At 35.2% G+C, this 18060-nt stretch overlaps 1 long non-coding RNA gene across 1 annotated transcript; it reads left to right on the top strand.

The window, feature by feature from the left end:
* The first annotated feature begins 4895 nt into the window (after positions 1–4895).
* On the top strand, positions 4896–16625 carry LOC104909908. The gene is made up of 3 exons (XR_792676.3): positions 4896–5235; positions 12798–12962; positions 13838–16625. It is a non-coding gene; the product is annotated as an uncharacterized LOC104909908 (long non-coding RNA).
* The last annotated feature ends 1435 nt before the right edge of the window (positions 16626–18060 follow it).

An 18060-nucleotide genomic window follows, 5' to 3' on the forward strand; every position in this document is an offset into this window, starting at 1 on the left:
CTGCTATTACTCCATGGAATTGTGTAATTCTGTTTTTTAGTTTTCATTCTCCCCTTCAGAAATTTTTTCACATGTAATTCTGTTGAAGAATATCTATCTATTCCCGTATGTAGACTGTGGTCACTTACAGCATAGCAATTATCTTCTGTCTCTTTTACCTGTGCTCTGAATCACCGCTCTAAAAGTGGGTGAGGATTTGCATTTGGCATTCTGTGCCATAATTAAAGGATGGTTATGCCTTTGTAAAGATATGAACACTCTAACACCATTTTCTAAGACAAATCATATCCTCAGCTGCTGGGAAGGTTATATTATCATTGCTTTTTGCTGTTATTTTCTGAGTACAGACATTTTTTGGAAGGTTGTAGTCCTCCTTCTGAAGGAAAATATGCCTTACCAATACCATACATACTTTTTTGACTATCAGAATTTAGTGCTTTACCAGTATTTTTTCACCCAAGTTGTCTCCCAAAGATTTTTCTGCAAATGTATATCATTCATAATGGAGTGGAGAGCCAAAGTACTACTTTATCAAACTCTCGATATCTTGGAGAGTTTTATCTGAAACCTACTAAAAGGCATTTTGAGTATGTGGCCAAATTTCAGATTAGTTGGGTGACAAGTGCAGAGGTGGCCTCTGCAAATCTCATGTTGTTTAATAACAGAATGATAGATTGACTGTCAAAACATTATATTTGTTTATTAAGGAGGTACACAGATTTTGCTAAAATAGCAAAATAAAATAAATGTACTATAACTTGTTATTTAAGTGTGCCATTTTATGCAAACAATGAAAAATCTCTATTGAGGTTCCCTATTGAGAACATGAGACTGCTGGAAAAGTAAATATTTTCTACCTTCAAACAAGTGTCCTTGGCTAATGCCCAAATTCCACTTCATGACAGACTTCAATGAATTTGGCAGGCTCCTTATTTTTTGTATAATTCATCTTTGGCAGTGAGTCAGATATTCAAATCTTTTCCCTATCTGTATTCTTCCATATAACTTTATGACAACCTTTTCACCTTTACTTATGCTCATGTGTGCAAGAACAAGTGATGATCTCATTTATGTCACGACACTGATAATTATCCTAAAGAGAACTATTTGAGTGTAATATAAAGCAATGTATAACACTGCACCAAAATAAATGTCTCTTCCCATTCAGTTTAGCTATAGTTTGGTTGCCTTTAATCATATTATCACGAATATAGAGCTAGTTCCTTATTTGCCTTCCTGTTCTGGGCTTCAGTGGAATGAGTTCCTGTACTTAATGGCTTTGTAGGGTTGTGATATTTGTTCAGCATATTTGCTAAGCTATCAGCACTTAGCATTTGTCATCTGGCGTCTTTCATTTTCTTTCAGAGTGCATTAAAAAGATGGCATTACGTTTTGGAAAAACAAAACAAACAAACAACAACAACAAACAGAAATCATCCACCTTGGCATATTTTATGTACTTGTAGAGATACTGTGCATGTGTGGGAAGATCTTGTGTAAATTTAGCCTATTGCAACAAATGAATAGACCTTTTCTCCTGTCTTTCGTCACCTTGCTGGATAGCAATATTGAAAACAATCAGAATAAATGATGAAAGATAACACTTCTACTCTTGTTGTCCAAGAGCCTTCAGGGAAGTATGTAAAGTTTATTTTAAAGTCATTCCTAGTGCATTGAAAAAAGTAAAGCTGTTCCTTGGAGGAATTCTGTGTATAGAAAATCAATTAGCCATGATGAATGGTCCAAAGTCTAAGCTTCCATGAGCAGTTTCACAAAGGCTGACACACCTGGTTCTTAGCTGCACTCATTGATTTCCCTGTTTGAAACCTGGCTTACGCTTTTAGAGGCTATGGATGGAGTATAATTTACTGCTTAGTAGGTTACTAGAGGAAGAGGGAGCAGTTAAGTGAACGTATTTATGATCCTATTATATGGAAAACAGGCAAACAGACAGAAGTACTTTTTGAAGTCCTTAAGAAATTCTTCTTTCATTAAAGCCAGTTGTTCTTAGCAGAGTCCTTCTGTATAACAGAGAAAAAATGTTGTTTACTTCTTGCTTATGTTGATGAAACATCAGATTTTACCTTTATGCTTTTAATAATGTTGTGTTTCTTGTGAACACTTGTAATGGGACAGTGAGTTCATTGAGTAAGGATTTTTGTTATGCTGACCAGATTTTTATTGGCTTCAGAGTGGGAGGTACAATTTCCTTTACAAGTCCCTGTTTCTTGGAGTCCAGATGGTCTCCGTTCTTTAACCATGCACAAAGCATGAGGTCAAAGTCCTCGTTCTTATCACTGATAATACATCATGGCTTTTGGCTTATAGTTCAGATTCCTGAATAAAGTAACTGTAATTTTGATTTTGCTTCTAATTCATTGCTCTTCATATCACGAGACTACTCAAACAGGGTCCTTATGAATTATGAGTCTCTTGAAAAAGAATGGGTAAGGTTGTATAGAGAATGTTCAGTTGTATGAGAAAAAAAAAAAAAATACGATTTGTAAATGCAAAGAGTTAGGTCTTCTTCCATTGGTCACGAGTCAAATGAACTCTCATGTTAATTTCCTTGCTTTTCTTTCCACATGACTTTTCAAGTTTGTTCATGCCAAATGTTGCTTTCTATCCTTTCTAAGTATTTTCCTTCACACTTTTCTCTTTATTATTGAATGATCGTTGCTCTTGTTGCTCAGATAACTGAAACAGATTAAAAGGAAATAATTTTGAACACTAATTGCCATCCAGGCATTTTACCAATTTCTAGACAGAATCCTTAAAATACAAAAATGATAAAAAATACTACCATTTCCCAAATTCCTAAAATAATAAAATTAAGTATATTAATATATTAAAAATTTACTGTAATAGGGATTGGGGTGGAAAAAGCAATATAATTGCCAGACTGTCAATTTCTGTCATCTTAAATGCAATGTGTAATTGCATTTGCTAAGAAAGAAAAAATAAAGAAATTAAGCACACCACAAGCAATAATAATAAAATCCCCTACTCCTCCTTTTTTTCCCCCAAAATGCTTTTCAAGTGATCTAAAACACACTGTTGTTGTCCTTCTTCTTCTTCTTCTTCTTCTTCTTCTTCTTCTTTTTTCATATAAGGAAAAGGAGCAAAAAGTATGGAATAAGAAATACTTTTATTGGATTTGAAAATAAGAATCTGTGATGGCAATTTTTTTTTGTTATAAACAAACAAACCAATCAAACAAACAAAAAGCGGCTTCAGAAATAGACTGTTTTTTTCAGTGAAAATCAAAACACATTAACACAAGATGCCTTTTGAAAGAAGAAATGAAAGAATGCTGAATGAGATTAAAATGGCTTTAGCCTTATTCAAAATATCTTTTGATACATCTATCTTTATCAGTTCTAATCTTTATTATTTCCATCTTAATTTGCCCTGAGCTTTGGATGAATTGTGCTGTAAATTTTCACATTTGTTTGGATTTCATAGGTTTGTGTAGATGGTGTCTTCTCAAAGTTATTTTTCTCATTTTTATCTGAATAGAAATACAAATTGGGATAGAGCCTGTTCCTCATCTGCAAACAATGTTCTGAGTTCTGTTTCTTCCTTCAGAAACTGCTCAAGACAAGAGAGAATTTTGGGCCTATTGGTAAACTTTTTCGTAATCCTTACTAATTATAGTTACGAATGAGTTAACATTCAGCCTAGAGATGTCCAATTATGCATATCCCAATTAAAAAAAAAAATCTTTGTAATTAAAATCTGCAGGATGCTTGGCTATACTTTCAAATTTATGATATTCAGGTATATTTCAATGAGGAAAAATAAATGCTTCTGAAGATATTCTGCTGTACGGTTTAGTGTTAAATCATGCTTAATTTTCATATTTGAAATATAGACAATGTAAATTGAGACAGTATAGTATGAAATAGTAAGTATTTGGGGCCTATGTAAACCTTATGAGATTCAACGAGGCCAAGTGCAAGATGTTGCATTTAGAAATCCCAGTTAGATGTAAGACCGGGAGAAGAAATTATTGAGAGCAGCCTTGCCAAGAAATACTTGGGAGTCTTGATGAAAGAAAACCTGGACATGAGCCAGCAGTGTGCTCTTTCAGTCTAGAAAGCTAACAGTATCTTGGGCTGCACCAAAAGAGAGGTGGCCAGTAGGGAGCGGGGAGGTGATTGTCCCCCTCTATTCTGCCCTCATGAGGCCCCATCTGGAGTACTGTGTCCAGAGTGGGGCCCTCAGTACAAGAAAGACACGGAGTTGTTGAAGAAGGTCCAAAGAAGGGTCGCAAAGATAATCCAAGGACTGGAGCACTTCTCCTTTGAAGACATGCTTAGGTGGTTTGGCTTGTTCAGCCTGCAGAAGAGAAGACTCAGGGCAAACCTCATTGAGGCCTTTTAATACCTTGTGGGAACTTATAAAGAAGAGAGAAATCAACTTTTTACATGGGTAGATAGTGACAGGAAAACGGAGAATGGGTTTAAATTAAAAGAGAAAAGATTCAGATTAGATGCCAGGAGGAAATTTTTCTTTGAGGGTGGTGAAGTTCTGGAACAGGTCACCCAGAGCAGCTGTGGACATCCCATCCCTGGAGGCGTTCAAGGCCAGGTTGGATGGGGCCCTGGGCAACCTGAACTTGTGAGTTGCAGCACTGCCTACAGCAGGGGGTTGGAACTGGGTAGGTTTAAGATCCCTTCCACCCCAAACCATCCTATGACTCTGATTGTATGTTTCTATGATTTTGTTTTACTTTTGCTATCAATACTATGATTTTCCATCTTTCTCTTCTTTTATTCTGATGTTTATCTTCTGCAAAGGAGCAGGAGTTAATGAAAAATTTTGCACCAGGTGTAGTAAGTTTAATTAAAAGAAAACTATGGAAACTATTTATATCTTTTCTTTTAAAACAGAAATATTGCCTGGAAAACAATGTCTAGCGAGACTAATGGTTTCACAGAAAGGAGCCAAACACTGTGAGTTTTGTTCTCACTGCTTTTCACCTCTTTCTGAAAGCTGTTCTGCAGTCAAACAACATTTTATCTCTGTGTTTCATAACTATTCTGTCTGTACTTTTCACCACTTCTTCACACTTTGATCTGATAACTTCAGGACTAGTCTGGTTTTCCGGGGTTACTCTGTTTCAGCTGCACTTTGGCCATGAGAAGTTGATCCTATTTCTTGTTGCAGCCGCCACCTATTTTACTTAAATCTAGCTGAAACTGACAAGTGGACAGACGATCAACTGGTCATGTAAGTTTAGAAAAAGATAAATAAAGTCATCCTTGGACAGTCAGGTCTGGCCTGGAGCTGCTCCAGGTTACTTGGGATTGTCTGGATGCACAGCTGTTGGTGGCACCCTTGACTTGTCTCCATCAGCCTAAGGGGTGTGCTTCATAGATCAACCTGCACAGCTCCCAGGACTCCAGGATTGGCCTCCAAAATCACGGGGAAACTGGGGCAGGGGCTAGAGCAGGACCTTAAACTTTTTCAGTAAAATTTTGACTGCCCCTGTCAGTAAGAGCCTTTACCATTTGACTCTACAGAGGCAGTGTTTTCCCTGTACTTTTTGAAGTGCTGTGATGTCAAAACCCAAAATGAATTCTGGATCTTGATTTAGACCTTTCTTGTTCAGTATGTGCTCAGTGTAAATTCCAGTAACATATTAGAATGTATTAAAATATTACTGTATATGTAACTGTATGGACTGTACTTGGGGATCTTCTCACTCCAAATTCAAGCAATTACTTTAAATGTGTCTTGTCAGGGAACTGAATTATTTCCAGACTTAACAGGTGTACTTCAGTGTATTCTTAAAAGGAGGTCTCTCACGAGGGAAAAGAGATTTAATGTCTCACAGATATTAAAATATTTGAGGTAAACGTAAAATCTAGTTAGGTTTTACAAGTTGAGATAATCTCTATTCCAGTACCATATAAACTGCAACAAAACCCATCTCCACTAGCTTGAGTTTGTAAAAATACCAGCTAGTTTTCTTGGATACATAGAAAGCTTTGCAAATGTAACTACTGTATTTTATTCTATGCTAATTCAGTTTGATTTCATTTAGATCATTAAAATCCAAACATAAGAGTTCTTCACGAACACATAAAAATCTAATTTTCTTCAGTTTGTTTGAAACTTTGTTATTCAAAAGATTCAGAACACTGAACAGTTGCAGTTGCTCAAAATGTTGTGCTCTGGCTGAGAGAAATGAAGTCATTCCAGTTCTCATTCTCTTTTGTCAAGTGTTCTCATGACACCATTTCATTTGACATGCACAAAAGTAGCACAGACTTTGCCCCCATGCAACCTGCTGACACGCTCAGAATACACAGCATTAGTTTTATGGTTTGCAGCATGGAAAATGAGTATGATAAACTGTTCAGTGTACTCCTTTGCCCTTGTACCACACAGTACACCTCTGTCAAGTGTATTGAATCCTAAGAAAGTCTGAAACTGTTAATGGTGAAACCATGCTGGTGTTAATATAATGTGCATGCTTAAGAGCGTTCATATGTTTTTTGCTTGTATTTTGGTCACGTTAGTTATATGCTATGTTTATATTTGTAAGTCTGTCCCTAACTGTACTTCTTGCAATCATTCTTTGAGTGCTCCAAACTATTTGCAGAAGTGCTTACTTCTGCCTCATAAACTCTATATATAATGAAATGCAGACTTAACATCTGGGAATCTCTATACATGATACAATTAAAACAGTATGAATGTTCAAGGCAAATGAGGTTCAACTGAAACACAAACTACATTTAATTTAAAAAGTTGTGAATTCTGTTAACATTTTTTTTCACCAACTAAAAACATTTTAAGTGATAAATAGTAAGAATAGAATAAGAATTTGCAAGAACTAAGATGAAATTAAAATTTTTGGCCTCCTTGTGAACTTTAGCATTTTCCTGATGTGATCCTTTACTGTATTTCTTAATGTATAAGAACTGTGTGGGAAAAGGCAGTAGAATTTTCATTACCTGCATTCTGGGGATTTTGTTCCTTTTTGTTTATTTGTAGAACTGTATTTGTAGTTTTGTAGAAACTGCTGTGTTTGTCATACTCATCAGATGGCATACTACGCTGGATGTTAATTTACTAAGAAACAGTTTTGAAAGCAGAAGTCAAGAAAGGATAGTGGGTTGCTTTTCACGATGCCCCCTAAATGTATGTTTCATATACAAATTTTCCAGCACAAAATTAAAAAATAATACATCACTGGCACATTGTAATTGTTGATGCCTTTTCCAATCATATGTTATGGAATGATTGTATATCCTCCTGATCAAATAAATTTCATCAGTGTTCTAATGAAAAAACAAAAAAATGCTACCACCATAACAACAAGCAAAAACAAAAAAACATTTTTTGAAGGGCATTCAGTTAAGTTTAATTGCTGAATTCAGGAAATCAACCTTATGCTTTTTAACTGGAACATTTATTCCTTACCTTTGGAAAAAAATCATATTGTCTTAAGGACACTATTTAAAGCACTGTTTTGTTTGTCTAATTCATTTCTAATAGTGACAATCTGTGATAAATACATCTTGTTCTTCTTTTCTCTGTAATGTTAACTTCTAATGTGATGCTTAATTTTTTGTCCAGATTACCATAAAAGCTCCTGCAACTTCATTTGTTTCCTGAATTTTTTATTGAGTCACAGAGCTTATAAATATAAGGGCCATAGATATGCTATCTAGATAAAATTATTATTATTTTTTTCTTAATAAGGGAACATGATAGAAATAAAACTGTGGATAGAGGAGAAAAAGGGGAGGAAATAAACTGAAGCTTTATAGAATCCGTAATAGCAGTAACAGAGTAATACTGACTTTGTTCAACTCATATTTTTTATCTTAAACTAATTCTGGGACTCAACACACTCCTTGTAGTACTCTTTTTCTCAGCCACAGGCAAGTCAAGAACAACTCTCAGGACACAGGCTGCAGATGGAATTTGCCTCCATCCCTCTTGCTAGGGCTTGTTTGATAGGAGGAATTGCATTTGAAGGTCTGCAGATGCTTTAAAACTCAGGTTATCCAGTAGCAAGGTATACACTCATTGTGGTGTGGCCGTGAATTCTGCAAGAGTATGGAAGGCATTTGCTAACAAACTTAGTAGCTTACTCTGTAAACAATAGAATTAGAAAAATGTTCTGATGGACTGGTTTTCCCTGGAAAATTCAGTGAAATTAAATCATTTTGCAGGAACACATCACTTTCACTGACGTCCATGATCTACTCCAGTCTGTCAGCCAGGCAAACTGAGCCTCCCTGCTGGTTTATGGTTCTCCCCACTCCTAGGAGCAGATGAATCCACAGTCTAATGTGATTTCTGTCTGAGATATTTAGGCAGCTGGCTCTACTGCTAGTTTTTTTTTTAAATATTGTCTCAGTGTCCCCCTAAAAAAATAAAAATAAAAAAAAATAATAAAAAAATTCTCTTCCATAGAAAACTTTCAACTCAGGAATCTCGTTACAAATTGTGGTAAATGTAAATATACTTCAAAGGGAAAATTTATTACTGAAAAGTGATTGCCATTATCCACAGGACCCAAAACTTGAAGATCTGCAAGGACCATCAGATGGTAGATATTACAAATTCTTTCTATGTATTTACCAACAACGTATGTACTTGTCACTACTACACTGCTACTGTGTTGGATTTACATGTGTAGATTGAAATCAAATCTACTCAGAAAAAAAAAAAAAGGAAGGGGTGTGAAGGGGTGCAAGCCTGGGAAATATTTTTTACCTCCTTCACTTTCTAAGGAAATAAATAATGTTCTTTTTAAATATTCTTGTTGTAAACTCTAGTGGAAGCATTATTATTGTCTTCTGTTTTCAAAGAGTTTAGTTTTCTAGCTCTATCTTACTAATTCCATGTGAAGTGAACAGATTCAGGAAGCAGTGAAGCTTTTGCTGAAAGTCATAAATACATTTATTGATAAAATTGACAACTCAGTGTTTAAATCCACAACTTCACTGTAGTATATTCTACCTCAGCTGCAATGTAATAGTCTCTGCAGTTTTTTCAATGCAGCCTTTAGTAGACTGCAAGATATAGTAGGCTTCCAAATACCTGGAATTCCTTGTGGTTAGTTTGTTTTCTATCCAAACAACAACACAGAGATGGATCTATAAAACTAAAAATCTGAAATTACGTCTTGTAGATCTCCTTCTTTGTCTCTTTACCTTTAAAATAAGTGAGCAGGATTTAAAAACCCTAGAAAAAAAGATTAAAGATTAAATTAAGAAAAAAAAATAAAAAATAAGGGCACCAAATTTCCTAAATTTGTAAAGAAAAGTGGTTAATGAAGAAATAAAACAACTCACTTCTGACAACACTTGTTGTTACATTTTGAAATCTTAGAATTTAACATCGAAGGTTTTTTTTTCTGCTGGTTTTGCACATGTGATGAAGAGAATTATTTGAGATAGGTATAAAGATTTGCACTTTTTGTGAGAAACAAAATGAGCTTTTTTTTTTTTTAATTGAAAAAGCCATAAACATATTCTACTAATACAGAATTATAGTTTGATTAAATCAAGAGAAAAATGTTACTGAGAAAACAACAGAGAAGTTTTAGTATTTGCCAAAAGTTATTTTTCTCCTCCCTAGTTTATCTTAAAAATATCAAGAAGTCAAGACAGATGTTTTGGCTGGCTTGATAAACTTCCTGGTATTGTTCTCCATAACCAGAAGGCAGGCAGGAATTCAACCCCTGATCAAGATGTTGTGGTGCTCTGGCTGGCAGAGATGCGAGTTCTCCACCCAGTTGATTCTTGTGGCTGGTTAAAAACTGTTACTGCTCTGTTCCTACATGGTCTCCAAACAGATGTAACACATCCCATTCTTTCTGCTGAGATGAGAATTCAAATAGATTTGAAAACAACACTTGGTGCCTATCCCCATCGCTAGTGTTTTGTATTGCTCTCCTGTTTGTATAGCCAGTCTAGAAAGGAAAAAGTTTGTACTTATTTTAGATAAATAACACTGGGCTTTTGTATTATGAATACAGAGTTTATAAGAGAAAACCGTGGAGGTTTCTCCATGAAACATGGAGGGAATTGATAAGATAGATAACGAAAACAGTCCTCAGGAAAGTCATAGGACAACTTTTTAGTTTATCATTTAATGCACGCACTCTGCCTCTACACCTCTACACCTCTACACCGTAAAGATACGGTGAAAACAATAGTTATTTGATTTAAAAGAGAAAAACAAAAAAATATTTAAAAGTGGGGAGATGTCTGTCCCAATTCCCCCATCATTTATGCATACAGTCCTGTGATGCAGTGATGCTGACTGAATGGTTTTCCTTCTGAACTACAAGTAGAAGTATGAGTAGAATATGGCCCTTTTAACCCATCGTTTTTTCTTGTTGGATTTCCTCTTAGGACTAGCAAATTCTTTCTTGCCTGCCATTCACTTTTTAACCTTCAAGTCAGAAACAAAAAAAAAGAAAAAACACCACAAATAGAGAAGACTTTCTCTAGATCTAAAGTGAAGTAAGTTGCTACCTGATTTACCTGATTTTTTTGTTTGTTTTTTGTTTTCAAAATGGATTTAAAATCAATATGCAGAGGAATTGACATCATGCGTCAGTGTAAGCAAAACAAATTGGTTTAAGATTCTAGGAAGATGTATGTTGTTTGGGGCACATTACACCTTACTGCTTATTAAACCTGGGACTGATACCAATTCTGGAAATAATTACAAACCCAAAAAAACAAGCTATTAGTTTCTTAAATTATTCCAAAACAAGCTATCAAGGCAGATATCCTTTTTATAAATACAGGAGAGAGAAGCTTCTTCACCACAAACAATTCTGTCTGGATAGACATTCTGATTTCATTCAATATTGTCAGTAGATCTGTTGCTATTTGCATCTTTCTTCTTCATGCACACTTTGCATTTCTGTGTCTAGCTGTCTGTCTTCCCTATCTAGGGAAGGGGTAGGGAGATATGCCTATAGGTTTCTTGCCTTTTTTTTTCCAACTTATAAAGCCTAGTCTCCCTGAAGTCTTATGCAAAGAGCTCAATCCTTTCAGTTTCTCATCAAGTATCTCATTTCTTGACATATGAGGTTTGCGTCTAAGATATTTTTTCCTAAGTTTCTCTCTCCACAAGCCACTTTTGTTGAAGTCAGGTATTAGGATGTAATGTGGTGTTACATATACTGATGATATAAATTAAACCTCCCACATTGGTAAACCCCATAAATGCCTGACACACGTAAAAGGCATACAGAAAGACAGAGTCAAAGAATCATAGAGTAGCTGATGTTTTGATACTTGAAGGGACCTCTGGGTCCAACTGGACCAACCCCCGCCCAGGAAGGGACACCCAGATCAGAGTGCCCAGGACCATGTCTGGGTGCCTTTTGGAAATCTCCAAAGAGGAGCCTTCACAACATCAGAGCAGCCTTTGCTAGTGTTCTGTCATCTGCACAATAAAAAAGTTTCCTGGTATTCAGGAGGAACCTTTTGTGTTCCATTTTATGTCTATATACATACATACATACATACATATATATATATATATAATGTCTATGTGTCTTCAAAATTCCTCAATGTGGAATCTCAGAGGTTCTCCAGATAATTTGTCAGGTTCTGTTTTAGAAGACTCTTCTATTCTAGCCTAGAGTACAGCCAGTGTATTATATCTGGAAGGGTGATTTTGGGGAAAAATAATATGAAAGTTAGCCTTAAGTTTTCAAGGTAGAGAACTTCCATAGCTTACTTAATTGAAAAATCTGACAATAATAGAAAAAAAAACCCACAATGTGTTTATTTTTTGAGTTGTACCAGATGTCCAATATCTTCTATGAAGCATTATTTCCAGGTATGTTTCCTGACAAGTAAACAACCAGACACTGAGAGTGTGGTTTAAAGCTGACTTATGAAATCTGCCTACTCTTTCTAGAGTATTCTGAAATCACTGCTAATTACTTCACCGTCTTTGTATCTCACATATCCATAAATTTTATTTTATGCAGGAGCTGTGTTTTCTTTAGGTGGTAGGCATGAGTCCATCAATAGTATGGTAGCTACGAACTATGAGTTGCTGGAGCAGCTCTCTGCTCCAGTAAACCAACATACTGACACTATGCTCAGTGTACCTCATCCTCCTTCTGACAACTGAAAGTCTAGCAATGGTAAGGATACTTAGAAAATGAAGAACATAAAATATTTGCTTCTATCTGCATTGTTTTACAGACCACAGCATCAAACTGCATTGTTACAGCTGGTGTTTCACAGGTTTCATAGGGAATCAGCACTGCCTACTGTCAACAGTCATCTATAAATTCAAGTACCAAACAAAATGCTACTTACAGCAGAGCAGAGCTGGACAAAGCTGCATACTACCAGCATAAAAGCAATTGGTTAATGCAAGTAAAAATGGAAGTAAATTTGTGCAGATGACTTTCTATGCTTTTGTTAATTGATCCTCTCACCTTTTCACAATTCAAATAAAATTAACAGAATGAATCATGACAAACAGTACAAATCCAACGCATTACTCAGTGTTATCCATAAATAAAAATAATTAGATTTGACTTGTGATATAGTAAACAAATTCTTCTGATAGGATGTGCTGGAATATTCAGCTTACATTCCTTTCTTGCTTACATAATAGTAATTTTCTGCTTTCAGAAAGCTATTTAATAAAACAAATATTTATGCATATAAATGTGTGTGTTCAGATTTTAGCCCATGTGTGAAACTTTCAGATGTAGCTGTAAGCTTTAGGGAAATCTGGATATGTCTTTTCATTTTGAAATCACTTGCATTATCATTCTTCAGCTCAGCAGGAGCTTGAAGGCAATTATTCAAGAAGAGCAAGTAAAAAGTGTCTTGTTTGCTCTAAGTCATGCTACAGTACTCTGACCCTGGAATGCACTGCAGCAAAACATGACATATCTGCATCCTGAAGGAACAACAACATAAAAAAAGCTTCGAAAGAAAATGGTAAGCCAAGTGTAATGATGTATTGTGATGATAGGAATCCCTCTGATTCCTGTATTCAGAACCTCATAGAGTCCCAGGAAAAGTCATTTAAAGTCCATTTTCTGTCCACAATTTTGTGAATTCATTTTTGTCAATAAAATTTACATTGGCAGAAATATGAGAGTGATCTTGGAGACAGGGAAAAGATCAAAAAAGGAATAGTTCATGTTCTTACATGTTGTAAATGTTAGCTAAAGAACATTTATAATTCTGGACAGGATGTCTCTTAAGGCTTCTGGTTTATAGTATGTTATCTAAAACGTAGGTACTGAATATCAATGCAGTCTGCTGTCATTGAAGTATACCTTTTTGAAAGAGAATAGGTAAACATTTGCTTCATCAGTATGTTCAGCAAGCAACTTCATAAATTTCATGGCATTTCTTTTCTGTCCTTGTAGCCAACTACCAAGGATTCTGAGCATAGTTGATGAAAGCTATAGTTTGAATGAGATTGCTCTGTGGGTGGAAAATGCTACATGGTAAAGAAATGTATGGAAAGAGGTCTGTTATTCTATTTTGATGAGTTATCCAGTACAAAAACAGGCTCATCTCTGCTGCAGGTTAAAGAATTAACCTTTGTAACCCGTTTTAGGCTAAGAATTAAATGTTGGATGTGGGTGGGCAAAGAGGAGGCAACTTCTGCCTGTAGTCATTTGTCTACCACTCAGAACTGACATATGTGATTGTTCAATAATCAGTTTACACCCTTTACTCCCTCTGCATCTAGGACCATATACTACTTTCTCTAAAAGCAGTGGCTTTTACGTTTTGGACTGATCCAGGTAAAGGAATTGCTACAGAAATACACTTCACTGATAAGATTTCTCAAATTTCAGATATCCATGGACTCTGTATTAGGACTGTGACTGCTCAGCTAGAGAATACATTTCATCTGGAATCACTGCATGAAGTTTTTGGAGTTTCAAGAAAAAAAAATCAAACAAAACAAGTTTGTCGATCTCATAAATCAGTTACCCCTTTCTGTTTTGTACAGATAGGAGGTGTGTAGTCCATGTGGAGATGTAGATATCATGTAAAAGACAAGATTCTAAAAAGCATGTTTGTTTTTATTTTAAAAAAATATCAGCACTGTAAACAATGAATGAAGGCCTTGTATAATGAATATCTTATTTTAATCTGTGTTGCAAAAATGTTACAACAATAGGAAAAATGTATTACATTGTAGAATTTAATTAAAAAAAAATCAGATAATCAGCTATCCTAAAACCTTACATTCTTCCAGCGTAACATTCTGTAGTTAGAATACTTTAAGTTTTCTTCTTGGTTTCTTTTTTTTTTTTGTTTTTTTTTGTTTTGTTAATACTTATTATTCAGCTAACAGATTAATTTCTTTCTGAAATCACTCTAATTTGGATAAAGTTGACTTTTCTTCCTCTTGCCCGCTGTATCTCTATGAGTAGATAAGAGCTGTTGATTCTGTTAATATGTCTTAACATCCTCTTAAGAAAATCATCTGGAAAAACTGAAATTTTCTGTTAGAAACTAACGTTTGCCTACTATTTGCAGCCAAATCTGTTTACAGATAAAAGTCATGGGTGTAACTTTCCATCTAAAATTCTTTTCTTAGCTTACGAAACCAAAGGCGTAACTGTCCCCTATAGAAATCTAACAATTCAGGAAACTAATCTAGAATTATGCTTAAGATACTATATGCAGCTTTTGTGTAAGACCTGAAGCTAATACATTCTCACAGCTTCAACAGCATGGTTATATTTGATTGTGGAACCTGGTGAATCACTCCTGTACACTACACAGTTTCTTGCCTACTATAACTACATTATTTACCAATGTTAAGCATATCCAAACTAGACATCTCCAGAGAAAGTGAATAGAAGGTCAGAAAATTGTTTCCCATCTTTCATTACAAAAGGCACACAATTTTCATTATTGTGTGTTGTCAATATTCACTGCAATTGTATTCTTCCTCCCATTCTCTAATAAGATATTAGAATATTTTATTGTCTGTATTACAATTACTCAGAAACAGAATATCATTTGTAAATCAAAACACAAATATCTTTACAAGAAGTTTGAATATTTGCTCCCTAAATCATTATGCTGTTCTCATAACATATTATTGATATAATTTTCCTGCATTTAACATGTAAATCTGAAACTTTCATCAAGGCAGCATATAAACTGATTCTTCGCAGACGGACTAGCTCATTACTCTGTCATTGATTTCTCTGAAGTTAGTTCTTGCCTGGACTAAAAATTGGTAATCACTTTTTGTTGCTTTTAGCCAAGTTCTGAATTCTGATTAAGCATTTACACTGTGCTGGTAACCTGGCAGCTGGTTATCTGATTAATATGAATATCAGAGAAAAGAGATTTTAAAATGTGCTTATGAAAAAACTCAGTTTTAATAATTTACTTGTGTTGCCTCAGTACATCAGCCTCCCGAGAAAAATAAAATCCAAATGATATGAATGAATTCCTCAAATCCTATAAAGATAGAATTTTCTTCAGGAATAGGTCATAATTCTGTGTCATGCTAGAGCAAATTATCCTAGTCACTTTCCCAGTTGATATTGCTAACTGTCATTTTCTTCAGTTTTACTTTAGTTCTATTTTTGTTCATTATTTTTAAGCAATACTTCTTTTAAACCCATTTCTTTCCTGCTAACATGTGATTTTGTTCAAGTAACAAGGCCATGTGATATGTAATTTATGCCTACTCTCTAATACTCCGATTAAAGAAAGGAAGTAACTTCGTTTCTTAATGGTGAATTTGGAATCTTTCACATTTTATTGCATTATAAGTATTTATGATTTATGAATCTATATATACATACACAGTTAATTTGTAGGGACAAGACAGTTTTGAAAAGCTAATAATTTCTGCAGCATTGTAATACTTTGAATCATTACTGCTCGATTTTCTCGGGAATTATATGTTTTGTACATGAAACATGAAATAGGTGTTAAAGAGATTATTAGAATGAGTAAAGTAGCCAAAGCTATTATTCAGTGAATGCACTTGAGCTACAAAGGAGGAGAAAAATAATGGTATCCTCTATGAAATGGAAATTTCTTTACCAGTGGGAATTTCTAGTCAAATGGATTAATACTTCTCTTAGTACCCTTTGCAATCTCGAAGGGCTTGTCAGTAAAAGAATGTATTATAAAATAATGCTACTTCTATATCACTAAAAAAGCTAAACATTCCAGACAGAATTCAATGAGGAAAAACAAACTGAAAATTTTGCACTCATAAGCAACCTTGATTGCTCTCTTTGTTGTCCTTTGCATTTCTTTACTAGTCAAAAATTTTTTTTAGAAATCACATCCGCTTGTGGCAAATTTCTTTTTGCCCCAGTTGAAGCTCTAAGTGAAGGATTGAGAACTTTTTACAAAATAATAATAATAATAAAAAAAAATTAAACTTTCATAAGCTTCTCTAAATGGCATAGAAGCCTCTTGCATTCTTGGCTGTGGGGAGCTGACCTTGACTGTCTGCCACGTGTCCATCCAGCCTCTCTCTCACTCACCCTCCACAACATGATGAGTGAGAAAATAAGATGGAAAAGCTTGTGGGTCAAGACAAAGACAGGGATCCTAATCACTTACCCTTGTAGACAAAACAGACTTGACATGGGTAAAATTAATTTATTGCCAATTAAAATAGATTTGGATGTTGAAGAAAACAAACAAATAAACAATAAAACAAACAACAACAACAGAACACACACTTAAAATCCACAAATCTTTAAACACTATCACCACCCTTTTCTCAATGCTCAATTTCACTTCATGCCCAACTCTACTATCCTGTCCCTGCTCTTCAAGGAAGATGGGAAACTGGGGATTTAGGGGATCAATCCTTACCAATTCATTCCTGCCACTCCTTTCTCCTCACACTCTTCCCCTGCTCCAATGTGAGTTCATGCCATGGGCAGCATTCCCTCAGGATAAACCTGCTCCATTACGATCTCCTCCATAGACCTCTAGGGAGGACCCCTGCTCCACCTCTCATCCTGTTGTTTGTGGGACTGTTTTTCACACTTTTTGCCTCAGCTCGCACTACTGTGCAGTTTTTTGACCTTCCTTAAATGCACTCTGGCTGATGGCCTTGGCCTCAGCTGTGTTTTGTGGAATGCTGGAAACCATCATATCCATTACAGTGTGGCCCTCGGTCTCTTCTGACATTCCTGAAGACCCTCACTGTAAAAGCCTTTACACAGACACTGAATATACATTGGCACCAAAGATACTGTTTATATCTTTATGGCTCAAAGAGAAAGAAAAAAGAAGTGGTTAAAGGTTTAGAGAAAAGACAGTCCAAGGGAAAAGTTTAAGTATTAACTACAGGTTGTGAGAGAAAGGAGAGAGAAAAAGGAAGAAAGAAAGAGAGAAGAAGAGAAACTACAAACAAGAAGACTTAAGAGACATGATTGTGAGTAAACAGCTACAACATATTATGCACATCATAAAAACTACAGCTGAATGGAGAAAGGAGAAAAGAATAATGAGGGTGGTTTAAGAAGAGAAATAAAATGAAAAATTGAAGATTAGGAAATGATAGTAGACTATGTTGAGCATAGTCTGAAACCATGAATGCTACAGAAATGGATGAAACTCCTTGTTTGTTAGAATATGAGGGGCCTTGCTAAGCACATTTGGCAAATTCAAAGCTGAGAAATTCAGGCAAAAAAGGAACAGAAAAAAAACAATAAAACAGAAAGAAGAAAGAATGAGAGGAAGAAAAAGAACAAAAGAATGAGAGAAAGAGAGAACAAAATGGAAGGAAGGAAGGAAGGAAGGAAGGAAGGAAGGAAGGAAGGAAGGAAGGAAGGAAGGAAGGAAGGAAGGCGATTAAAATTCTAAGGAAAAAATCATAGAGAATGAGCTTTCTCTCCCAAAATACATGTAGCAAGGATTTGTCCCTTCAGGAAGATAAAAATTGGACTCAGCGAGATGTACTTGTAAGAAGTAGGATAAATCCAAAAACACAGGCACTGTTTCAACTGTTGTTGGCCTGTATATTTCATATGATATGTTCAGAAGGAGCATTTTGGCCCTAAAATCTGTGAGTCTT

The sequence above is a fragment of the Meleagris gallopavo genome, chromosome 2, assembly GCF_000146605.3.
Source record: "Meleagris gallopavo isolate NT-WF06-2002-E0010 breed Aviagen turkey brand Nicholas breeding stock chromosome 2, Turkey_5.1, whole genome shotgun sequence".
NCBI lineage: Eukaryota > Metazoa > Chordata > Aves > Galliformes > Phasianidae > Meleagris > Meleagris gallopavo.